The sequence below is a fragment of the Bos indicus genome, chromosome X (assembly GCF_029378745.1).
Source record: "Bos indicus isolate NIAB-ARS_2022 breed Sahiwal x Tharparkar chromosome X, NIAB-ARS_B.indTharparkar_mat_pri_1.0, whole genome shotgun sequence".
Classification (NCBI taxonomy): Eukaryota; Metazoa; Chordata; class Mammalia; order Artiodactyla; family Bovidae; genus Bos; species Bos indicus.
The window spans coordinates 120,996,006-121,008,273 of record NC_091789.1 but is presented as its reverse complement, the minus strand read 5'-3'; the positions used below and the strand labels follow the sequence as shown (position 1 = coordinate 121,008,273).

General features: G+C 38.2%; 1 long non-coding RNA gene across 1 annotated transcript in view; it reads left to right on the top strand.

The window, feature by feature from the left end:
- Positions 1-11,352, top strand: part of LOC139180918 (uncharacterized) — a 150,404-nt gene extending 139,052 nt beyond the window's left edge. The window contains exon 8 of the long non-coding RNA XR_011565112.1: positions 11,047-11,352. This is a non-coding gene — a long non-coding RNA (uncharacterized lncRNA). The remainder of the gene's footprint in view (positions 1-11,046) is intronic.
- The last annotated feature ends 916 nt before the right edge of the window (positions 11,353-12,268 follow it).

Sequence of the window (12,268 nt, the reverse complement as noted above, 5' to 3'; positions counted from 1 at the left end):
ACATTAAACAAAACAACATGTACAAGGCTAAGGTTAACTTTTAAAAGAATACAAATGGAAAGGGATGTACAGAGTTCATAATCACCTTCTTTTAATGGAAAGTGGCATAAAGCTATATTCTTTGTGTTGCCAGATCTCTGCAAAAGTGTAATAAGTGTGTAATAACCTTCATTATCCAGAAAAGTTAGGGATGTGAATTAATTTGTATAAATGATAACTAGTAATGAACTCATTTCAGATAACAGGCCAAGGATGATCAAGGTCTTTCTATTTTCTGTTTTATTTACTTCACATTACAGGAGACTATTTCAACACACAGAGATGTTGCCAAGTTTGATTTTGGCCTTTATTACCCCCCTCATATCCCCACCCCTCATCTTACAGGGAGCATTTCAGCCTTTAAAACCATAATTTTAATCCCAACATGATCTTCCTATTTCTGCAAAAGACATTAATATATGCTCCAGTACTATTTAAAAGCCATTCATTCTCCTCGCAGCTTCAGTTCCTAAGTTCTGGTCATTTCTTCCATGATCCTGGAGGAAATAGCACTAACCTTGAAGTCAGGAGTTGGCACTTCTCAAGCCCTGTGACCTAGTTCATAGTCTCAGTGCCTCAGTTTCTTCATCTGTAACAAATGACCAAATAATAAATCCACTCGTCAACTGGGGATTTGGATGCCATTGAACATGTCATTTTTAAATTTGGTGTCATTTTGAAGCTTTTTAAAAAAAGTGAAACTTTATGGTCTTTAATGGCTCCTGATTTATCTTTTGCTCTTGTGCTTCCCTGAAAGATGAATGAACCGTAGCTAAGTCCATAGTGGCTTAGTACTCTGAATCTGCTAAGGGACTTTCATTGTGAACATTTTGTTCAGCTATATTGAACTATTGTCCTGAATGGAAGTCAGAGTTACAATTCAGTGTGTGTATACAAGTATGTGTACACCCTTTATCTGGGGAAAAATGTTTCTTTTATAGCACCTGGAAAATTGTAATGATAAACAGAAGTCATTTTTCTTATTGCCTTTTATTTGTGAAAGATGATAAAGTGGTGCTTCTCCAATTAAGAATGGGAAAAATTGAAAATAAAAAGAATTCTGCATGGTTTCCTTTCTACCTCTTATATGACTTGAAACTGAAAAATACCTTAGAAACTAATTTTGGAGAAGAGAAAAAAATGATTTTTACATACATGGGGCATGTGTCATTCTCATTCACCTAGATGACAGAAAAGAGAAAGAAAAAGCAGAATAAAAAGAAATATATTTTCTATATATTTAGCGATCATCTACATAAACACATAACATATTGCAGAGTTTAATCTAACATTTATGTCAAGTGATTGGATCTTGGCAGTGAAATGTTAAATACGGATTTCTCCTTCCTAGCTTTGAATGTTTTCAATTAACAAATATTCCTTTACATACAATTCCAGGCAATCTATTACTTAAACATATATACATATGTTATTTGAAAAGATTTCCTGCCCCAAATATCTTCACCAATGGTATCTTCTAGTAATTAAAATTTTTAGTACTTTATACCTTTGTGCTAGGTCATACTGTAAATGATATTTGAGTTTAATATTTCATTATTATTCATCAACAACTCTAGCATGAATTAGCTAAAAATGTGTGACATTTCTTTGGTTATTCATCTTCATAGAGTCTTAGATATGGTAATTAAGACCCAGTTGATCTAATATTATTTTTGTACCCCCAGCAGAAGTGAAAGCTTAATTTTACTGACCACCATGCTTCTTGGGATGAGGCCTTTGTTGTTCAGTCACTCAGTTGTGTCTGACTCTCTGCAACCCCATGGACTGCAGCATGCCAGGTTTCCCTGTCTTCACCATCTCCCGGAGTTTGTTCAAACCTATGTCCATTGAGTCAGTGATGCCATCCAACCATCTCATCCTCTGTTGTCCCCTTCTCTTCCTGCCTTCTATCTTTCACAGCATCAGGGTCTTTTCCAGTAAGTCAGGTCTTCACATCAGGTGACCAAAGTATTGGAGCTTCAGCTTCAGCGTCAGTCCTTCCAATGAATATTCAGGGTTGATTTCCTTTAGGATTAACTGGTTTGATTTCTGCTATCCAAGAGCCTCTCAAGAGTCTTCTCCAGAACCACAGTTCAAAAGCATCAATTCTTCGGCACTCAGTTTTCTTTATAGTCCAACTCTTATCTCCATACATGAATATTGGAAAAACCATAGCTTTGACTAGACAGACCTTTGAAGCGTCAGTCCTTCCAATGAATATTCAGGGTTGATTTCCTTTAGGATTAACTGGTTTGATTTCTGCTATCCAAGAGCCTCTCAAGAGTCTTCTCCAGAACCACAGTTCAAAAGCATCAATTCTTCGGCACTCAGTTTTCTTTATAGTCCAACTCTTATCTCCATACATGAATATTGGAAAAACCATAGCTTTGACTAGACAGACCTTTGAAGGTAAAGTAATGTCTCTGCTTTAATACACTATCTAGGTTTGTCGTTGTTTTTCTTCCAAGGACTAAGTGTCTTTTAATTTCATGGATTCAGTCACCATCTGCAGTGATTTTGGAGCCCCCCAAAATAAAGTCTCTTACTGTTTCCATTGTTACCCCATCTATTTGCCATGAAGTGATGGGACCAGATGCCATGATCTTAGTTTTTTGAATGTTGAGTTTTAAGCCAGCTTTTTCACTCTCCTCTTTCACTTTCCTCAAGAGGCTCTTTAATTCCTCTTCACTTTCTGCTATAAGGGTGGTGTCATCTGTGTATCCAGGGTTATTGATATTTCTCCTGGCAATCTTGATTCCAGCTTGTGCTTCATCCAGCCCAGCATTTCAAATGATGTACTCTGCATATAAGTTAAATAAGCAGAGTGACAATATACAACCTTGTCACACTCCTTTCCCAATTTTGAACCAGTCTGTTTTTTGAAAAATGGGATTAGGCCTGGTCCATGCATAATCATCAAATCATCTTTAGTAGTACATTGATAGAAGAAGTGCTATTAGTGATAAATCTAAATTTACTTGCTGCTTTCATTTCTTTCTATAATTCAAAGTAACAAGTGAAATTCAAAATACTGTATTATCTGAAGGTAAATAGTACAACTATGGAACAGGTACACGTACTGCATCCAAGGACTAGCCATTGCCTGAAGTAGGGTAGTACAGTTAAGATATACATAAAGTTTCCTTCCATCCAAAGTCCAAGTAGTTGTCATCCAGACTCCAAGTAGTTCTCATGCTGTATGTTCAAATGAAACTGTGTGTTCCATGTGTTATCTGATGTTTCAATATGAAAATACCAATTCAGTTTATCTCACTGATATAAAAGGTGAAACTTGTGAAATTCAAGCATACAATGGCAGTCCCATTTTTTTTTGTTATGTGTTCTTGCTGACCTGTAATCAAGACATAGCTTGGCATGTAAACAGTTAACTTGAGCATTTGAAATGTCAGTAGAAAACAGTTTATTAGCTTGCTAATTGTTGATCCCTGAGAACATGGACTGCACTTAATTTGATTTTTTAGCCACATTAAAAATATGCCAAATAGTAATTTAACTCAATAAGAAGAGAATGTCAAGATCTACCATGAGCTAAATGCAGATTTGTTCAATTGAATGCATATCCATTTGACTTTGCATCTCTGAATTCTAGCAATTTAGAAAAACCAACTGAAAAGGATTTCTAGACAGGGCTTAGTTTGTGTTTATGCTGTATTTCCTAACACATCTAGTACCCAGCTGAGTATGGGCTTAGTAGATGAAGGTAAGAATGCAGTGGATCACAGACTTACAGAACAAACTTATGCTTGTTGGAGAGAAGGATGGGCTGAAGGGGATAGTTAGGGAGTTTTGGATGGACATGTACACACTACTGTATTTAAAATGGATAACCAACAAGGACCCACTGTATAGCACATGGAACTCTGCTCAGTGTTATGTGGCAGCCTGGATGGGAGGGGAGTTTGGGGGAGAATGGATACATGTATATGTGTGGATGAGTCCCTTTGGTATTCATCTGAAATTATCACAGCATTGTTTGTTAATCAGCTATACCACAATATAGAATAAAAGGTTTTTTTAAAAAAGTAAATAAAAAAGAAAAAAGGATGTATTAAAAATAAAAATTTAATTTCATGCTTGAGAAAAAATGAAGAGAAGTTTTCTGAGTTCTGTTCAGATATTGTTGAGGGCATTCACTTATTTGTATTTCTCCCCAAAGTTGCTTCATTTTGAGCTTCAGTGGCTAGAAGTCCCAAGCTCCATTTTCTGCTTCACAACATTCAAATATCGTTGAAATGCCTTAAGATCAAATTAGCTGTTTCTAGTATTGGTAGTCATTACTTGGAATGGACTTGGACTTAAGTTATTTTTTAACTAAGAAGGAAATACTGTGTTGATTTTACCCAATGGGTTATTTGCAACAACAGCTCATGTTTTTAAATGAAAATTATCTGGTAATGCAGGAAAACAACTGTAAAATACAAAAATGTGGATATCTTACAGGTTTTTAAAATGCAGTATCCACTACTTTCATAATTAAAGTAATTTGCATAGCATTATGCATGTATTAGAGAAGTCATGTGAATTAATATGATAGGATCTAACTCCTTCAATGCAAATGTTAACAAGAAAAGTCATATTAATGACTCAGAGAGCAAACTTACCCTTCTGACTCTTGCTGTAGTAAAACTCTAAACTGAAATATCTCATTAAAATACTTTCAGCTGTTTTCGCTTGCCTTTGGCTACTCTGCTCCAAAACTTAATTTGCAAACAGTGTGTATATGAATCTGTATGTTCATAGACACATTGGCACCCTTGGGAAGTCTACAGTCTTTCTAAGTAAGATCTTTTGGGTACAAATTATAAATTACAGCAACAAGTGACACTGTATGTGGACTGAATTTCAAATGCAATCTTTCTTCAATTAAAAAATAATGAACTGGGTTTATTTAGAATTTGAATTATGACCTTGTAAATAAGGTAGATTTGAAAATAACATTAACTCTCTTAGGTTCTTATTTTACTTTCAAATAGCTTTGCCTATAATTCACAAATTGGTATTTAACAGTCCCTTGTAATTAGGCAAATGACCCAGCATCAAAACAATTAACAGAAATAACTGAAAATGTTAGCACAAGTTTGTGTGCCCAATGTACAGTGAGGCCAAACAAACCACAACGTCAGAGTTTTGAGCAGAAAGGTGTATTGCAAGACCGTGCAAGCAGAGAGGTAACTCTTGCCCTAAAAAGCCCCTAGCTCCATGAAAGGTTTTGGCAAAGCTTTTTTTTTCTTTTTATTATTATTTTATTGTATTTTTAACTTTACAATATTGTATTGGTTTTGCCATATATCAACATGAATCCACCACAGGTGTACACGTGTTCCCCGTCCTGAACCCTCCTCCCTCCTCCCTCCCCGTACCATCCCTCTGGGTCGTCCCAGTGCACCAGCCCCAAGCATCCAGTACTGTGCATCGAACCTGGACTGGCGACTTGTTTCATATATGATATTATACATGTTTCAGTGCCATTCTCCCAAATCATCCCACCCTCTCCCTCTCCCACAGAGTCCAAAAGACTGTTCTATACATCAGTGTCTCTTTTGCTGTCTCGTATACAGAGTTATTATTACCATCTTTCTAAATTCCATATATATGCATTAGTATACTGTATTGGTGTTTTTCTTTCTGGCTTACTTCACTCTGTATAATAGGCTCCAGTTTCGTCCACCTCATTAGAACTGATTCAAATGTATTCTTTTTAATGGCTGAGTAATACTCCATTGTGTATATGTACCACAGCTTTCTTATCCATTCATCTGCTGATGGCAAAGCATTTTTAATAGACAAGTGAGGGAGAGGTGTCCCCAGGGTCTGTGATCATCGTGGCACAATTCACTGTTTGGCTGATGGTGAGGTACAGCAGGGTGGTGTCCTGGGGTTAACATCCTTAGATTCTGGGAGGGCTGGGGTTATGTGTTTCCAGTCATCAAGTGCTTAACATCTTCAGTTTGTTGAATAGGGGGAGGTTTTTTACATCTGGAAAACAACTTAGGAAATGTGCATCAGATCCCGTTATCTAGGTACTTCTGCTTTAAACATGTGTGCTCAGTCCTATCTGACTCTTTGCAACCCTATGGAGCGTAGCCCCAGGCTCCTTTGTCCATGGGATTTTCCAGGCAAGAATACTGGAGTGGGTTGCCATTTCCTTCTCCAGGGGTTCTTCCCGACCCAGGGATCAAACCAGCACCTCCTGCATTGCCAGGCAGCTTCTTTACCACTGAGCCACTTGTGAAGCCCCAAGGAACTTGAGAGGAGCTAAAGCAGAGGATATGGGGGAAGGCCTGTCCCAGGGAAGGCCCCATGGGGTCCTGCTCGGTTACAGAAACCCACCCTGAAAGAAGGTACTATCTCAGGTTTGGTTTTTTGTTTGTTTGTTTTTAATCAAAGCACTGATAACCACAGGGAAATGACACACCTTTACGTGATGCTTGGCCTGCGTTCAACATTTTGGGTTGCCAGTATGAAGATGAAGTTAATGGATTCACTGATGCTCAAGTCTCTTTGAATATTCTCTGAACTGTGGAATGAGAGATTTGGATAAGAGGCATAAGATTGCACCAAATCTTAGAATTTCAAAGTAAGGAGAAACCTAAGCAGTTCTCTAATTCAATCTGTTCATACAAGTTTCCTCCACAGTCATAGCTTTCCAATCTTTTCATTTGTGACCCTGTATTAAAAAAACAAGAAGTACATAGACTACATCATAATACAGTACATACAAGCTGGATCATAACTGAAACAAAATTCTCATGAAGCAGTATGTGTGCAGTGAACTCAGATGTTTCCTCCTTTTTCTATTTTGTATGTGGTGGAGTTTTTGTTTTTGCTTTCTTTTTTTTTTTTTTTTGACTATCCCATGCAGCTTGTGGGATTTTAGTTCCCCAACCAGCAACTGAACAACGGCCTTCAGCAGTGAGAGCATGGAGTCCTAACCAGTGGACCACCTGGGAATTCCCATTTTATGTTTTTAATCTTCATAACAATCCATTACATAGATTCATGACCACAAATAGATTGAGACTTGCTCTACAACCTTGGTATACTGTGGCCCGTGGACCTGCCACAGCAGCAACACCTAGGAGTTTTTTAGAAGTGTAGTCTCAGGCCCCAGCCCAGAACTACTGAATCAGCATAAGCATCTTATTTTTTAAAAAATATATTTATTTTTGACTGCACTGGATCTTTGTTGCATTTTGCAGCTTTTGGTGTGTGGACATCTCATTGTGGCAGCTTCTCTTGTTGCAGAGCCCTGGCTCTAGAACACAGGCTCAGTGGCTTTGGCCCACAGGCTTAGTTGCCCCTTGGCATGTGGGATCCTCCCCAGCCTGGGATTGAATCTGTGTCCCCTGCATTGGTGGGCGAATTCTTAACTCCTGGGTCACCAGGGAAGTCCAGCATACACATTTTACCAAGATCCCCAGGTGCTTCCCAGCACCTTAAAGTTTGAAAAGCATAGTCTACTACATCATCCCCAAGGGCGGTCAAATAGTAAGCCTTTCCTCATACCCTTTTTCTGGTAAGATGTTTTCTTCTTCCCAGAGTGGCACATTTTATTTTCAAACAATTGTGCTGTACAGAAGGATTTTTCTTGTATTAAGTAGAAATTGGTATGTAAAGTATCAGCTTGGAGACCAACACAGAAACAGCATCCCACAGATGATAAATCTTATTTCTTTCACACAAAAGCACCACCCACTGGCATTAGACTATGTTCCAGTGAGCTGATCTTCATGTACAATTCATTTAAGCTTCTTTGCATTGGGCAGGCTCTCAACTGAAAATAGAGGAATCTTTGTGACTCTTCACCTTCTCTCTCACTCTACACCTAAACCATCAGCAATTCCAATGAATTCACATTCCAACTATTCTTCCAATTAAGCATTTCTCAAATTAGCATCCAACAATCCTAGGGCAAGGGAGGAACGATCAATAAACGTAGAAAGTCTTGGCAAAAAAATTCAACGTGCACTGCATTCATTTAATGAGACACTTAAGCCACATTCTGGAGAAGAAAAAAAAAACCTGACAGTCTGGGTACATATTGTTAAGAAAGCACTATTGTTTTGACCTCAGGAGGCACGGATGCTCAAAGAGGTGCTACCCATTGCTTGTCAAACTGTTGCCTATCTCCCTGGCTTCTCACTCATCTCTCTGGAAAATCTGGAATTTTCTACACACTCTGAAAATATAAAGAATATTTCTTTTCTCATGCTTTCCATTCTGCCCACCTGGAGCTGGATAACTACTCCTGTTGTTCATTTCAGACTATGCCTCCCACATTGTCAGCTGTTGAGTTGGAGAAAGACCACTCAACTATCAAGCTGTGATGTGAAATGTAATTGAGAACCATCCCTGGACTGATGTATATTCTCCTTTGGGGCTCCACTGATTGAAGTTGGGTTAAATACAAGTGTGAGTGTAAACACAGTTCCCATATCTTTTTGACTTTCGGAATGGCTTGCATTCTTAAGAACAAGAAGAGAACTTGGTATTCAAGGGGATATCTGCAGGCTGATAAGATAAAGTCGTGAAATAGTTTCCTATCCTTTGGGAAATGGGATGTATGTTGAGGGGCAAGGGAGTTGTCGGGCCAGTTCTGTGATCTAATTCCCTGGAGATGAAGTTTCCTTCTTAAAACCAGTTCTTGGCGTTACTTACTACTTTGCTGCTATTGGGTCAAGGAAAAGCAACTTAAGCTTCTAAGCTTTAGAATCTAAGGCATGCAGCTGTCTCATGAGCAGGAAGGTGGAAGAAAGCACATGTCTGAACTTCTTCCCCTTTGTGTGAATTCTTAATAACAATTCAGTTATAGACAGGTCAGCCCTCTGCGTTACTGGGGGACCGGTTGATGATTCTACAATTCAAGCAGGACATCAGGCCTTCTGCTCCCTTTGGAGAATTATTTTTATTGTTTTGCTTCATGTGCAACAACTCACTGAAGTGAGTGAGTCGTACTGAAAACAGAATACAATTAAACTCTCATATCAGTGCCATAGTAACCTATCAAATGACTTAATGATAGTAAGTTATGTTTGGAGTAAAAGAGAATAAATGCTCTTTTTATTTAAAACAATTTTTTTGCATACCATAAATTCACTGAATTGTTCAATTCATTGGTTTTTGGTATATTCAGAGAGCGGTGCCTCCATCGTCATGATCAATCTTTGAATATTTTCATCACTCCCAAAAAGAAACCCCATACCCATCACTAGTCTCCTACCATTTCTCCCACCCTAGGCAAGCTCAAAATCTAGTTTCCATATATCTAGATTTGCCTATTCTGGACATTTCATATACATGGAATCATACAATATGCGATCTTATGTGACAAGCTTCTTTCATTTAGCATAATATTTTCAATGTTTATCTGTGTATGGTAGCATATATCATACTTTAGGTTTTTTGCAGATGAATAGTATTCCACTGTACAGATATTCTACATTTTTTTGTCAGTTCATCAGTTGATAGATACTAGTTTCCATTCTTCAGCTATTTTGAATCATTCTGTGATGAACTTTTCATGGACTCATTTTCTGTTCCCATGTGTTTTCAATTCTCTTGGGTATATAACTAGAAGTGAAATTGATTGGTCATATCATAACTCGATGCTTAACTGCTTGAGCAGCCACTGAACTGTTTTCCAAAATGGCTGCACAATTTTACATTCCCATAAGCAATATTTGAGGATTTCCATTTCTCCACATTCTCATCAATACTTGGTATTATCCATATTTCAATTATAGCCATCTTAGTGGGTTTGAAGTAGTATGTCTCCATGGTTTCGATTTGTATTTCTAAGGATAAGCACTCTTAAAATATCTCTAACTCACCCACATGTAAAAAGTGAGGGTGTAAGTTCCATTAATTCCTGGGTAGACCATGTTTGGAGAGGCTGCTAAAAATTTTAATAACACTATCTAATCCCCAGTCTTCATAAGAAGACATTTCATTACACAAGAGAATATCTGGGTTTAGGATTCAGAAATCAATCATACTAACGCATATATATGGAATTTAGAAAGATGATAACAATAACCCTGTGTACGAGACAGCAAAAGAGACACTGATGTATGGAACAGTCTTATGGACTCTGTGGGAGAGGGAGAGGGTGGGAAGATTTGGGAGAATGGCATTGAAACATGTAAAATATCATGTATGAAACGAGATGCCAGTCCAGGTTCAATGCACGATACTGGATGCTTGGGGCTAGTGCACTGGGACTACCCAGAGGGATGGTATGGGGAGGGAGGAGGGAGGAGGGTTCAGAATGGGGAGCACATGTATACCTGTGATGGATTCATTTTGATATTTGGCAAAACTAATACAATTATGTAAAGTTTAAAAATAAAATTAAAAAAAAAAGAAATCAATCATTTCAAATAATTAAATTCCCAAAACCAGTCAGCTTTAACCCTAATCAGCGATTCCGTTTTTATTAAAGGTGAAGGCAGTAAGAATTAGGGAAAAGTTAATTGTGTGTTTATTTGGCAAGTTGTTCAAGTTGCTTGTCTTCTCTGTGGCTAAGTTTTCTCATCTACAAAACTGAGGTTAATAACAGTACCTAACTCACACAATTATATAAGGATTAAATGAAATCTTTTTCCATGTAAATGCAGTGCCTAACTGAAAATAAATATTAGCTAATACTAATTTACAGGTGAATAGCAGAGGTTTTACCTATACTAAGAGCTCAGGGAAACATCCTCTGCAACTATGGAAGATTTATCGAATATATCAATCATCTGTTTTCCATCTCTACAAAAGTTACTAAAAGAAAGGAGCCCAGAAATTTATCAGAAACCTAGGTTAGCTACTAGTAAGAAGAGATTTTGAAACAGTCCCTTAAGGGAAGTGGTACACTGCCCTTCACAGAAGTCTTTAATGATGGGAAAGATGTTCAGTTCTTCAGCAGATAAGCTACCATCTTACCAAAGGGTGAAAGTGGCATCTAATTCCCTCAACCTGATAACTCTTTGTTTGTTACAGACTGAAGGTCTTTGGATTCCCTGGCAACCTAGGAAATATAACTCCCTGGCCTTGAATTCCTCAGCCTTGTCCTTGGCAACAATGCTGGACAAAACTATGAAGTAGGTCATGCTTTTGTTTCTTTTGTTGTTCTTATTTGCTGCTCCCTCATCTTGTTTCTTGACCTTTGGGGGAGCCAGTGCCTGCACAAGACCACCTGTTTGCAAAAGGTCTTCTGACAAGGGTCTTCCTTTCCCCCTCAGAAACACATGCTAGCCTTCTCTCGATGCTCTACTCTAATCCCATCCAAACTTAACTCTGAACAACTCTTTCCATAGACAATGAACAAATATATTAATTTTTAAAGATTATATTGAATATTTACTATATATTCAATATTTACTATGGGCTTCCCTTGTGGCTCAGCTGGTAAAGAATCCGCCTGCAATGCGGGAGACCTGGGTTTGATACCTGGGTTGGGAAGATCCCCTGGAGAAGGGAAAGGCTACTCACTCCAGTATTCTGGCCTGGAGAATTCCATGGACTGTATAGTCCATGGGGTCACAAAGAGTCGGACACAACTGAGTGACTTTCACTTTCACTATGGGTTAGACACTGTGCTAGGCTCATAGATGACTCTTACCATAATCCAGGCCCTGTAGTAGAATGGAGAAGATTGTAAGCAAAGACCAGTGATTATAAAACAGCATGATAATAGTGGGGTAGAGATGTCAAGGGCTTCTCAGGTGGTTCAGTGGTAAAGAATCTGCCTGCCAGTCAGTGCAGAAGATGCAAGAGTTGAGGGTTTGATCTCTGGGTCAGGAAGGTTCCCTAGAGGAGGAAATGGCAACCCACTGCAGTATTCTTGCCTGGAAAATCCCATGAATAAAGGCACCTGGTGAGCTATAGTCCATGGGGTCATGGAAGAGTGGGACATGACTTAGCAACTGAGCATGAACACATGCATTAAATAATTTACATACCAGAAGAGAGTTAGGCACTGTGAATTGTAGGAGTACATACTAAGACCACCCAACCCAACCTGAAGTACTGAAAGCCTGAACTGGGTCTTGAAGATGATTATGATATAGCCCACTTAAGATGTAGAAGAAAATGTATTCCTTGTAGAGGAAACAGCATTTGAAACCACAAAGAGACATGAGAGAAGATAAGTTCAAAAGGTTCATTATGGCTAGAATATAGGCAAAATAAGAAGAAACAAGACATGAGACACAGACTGTAT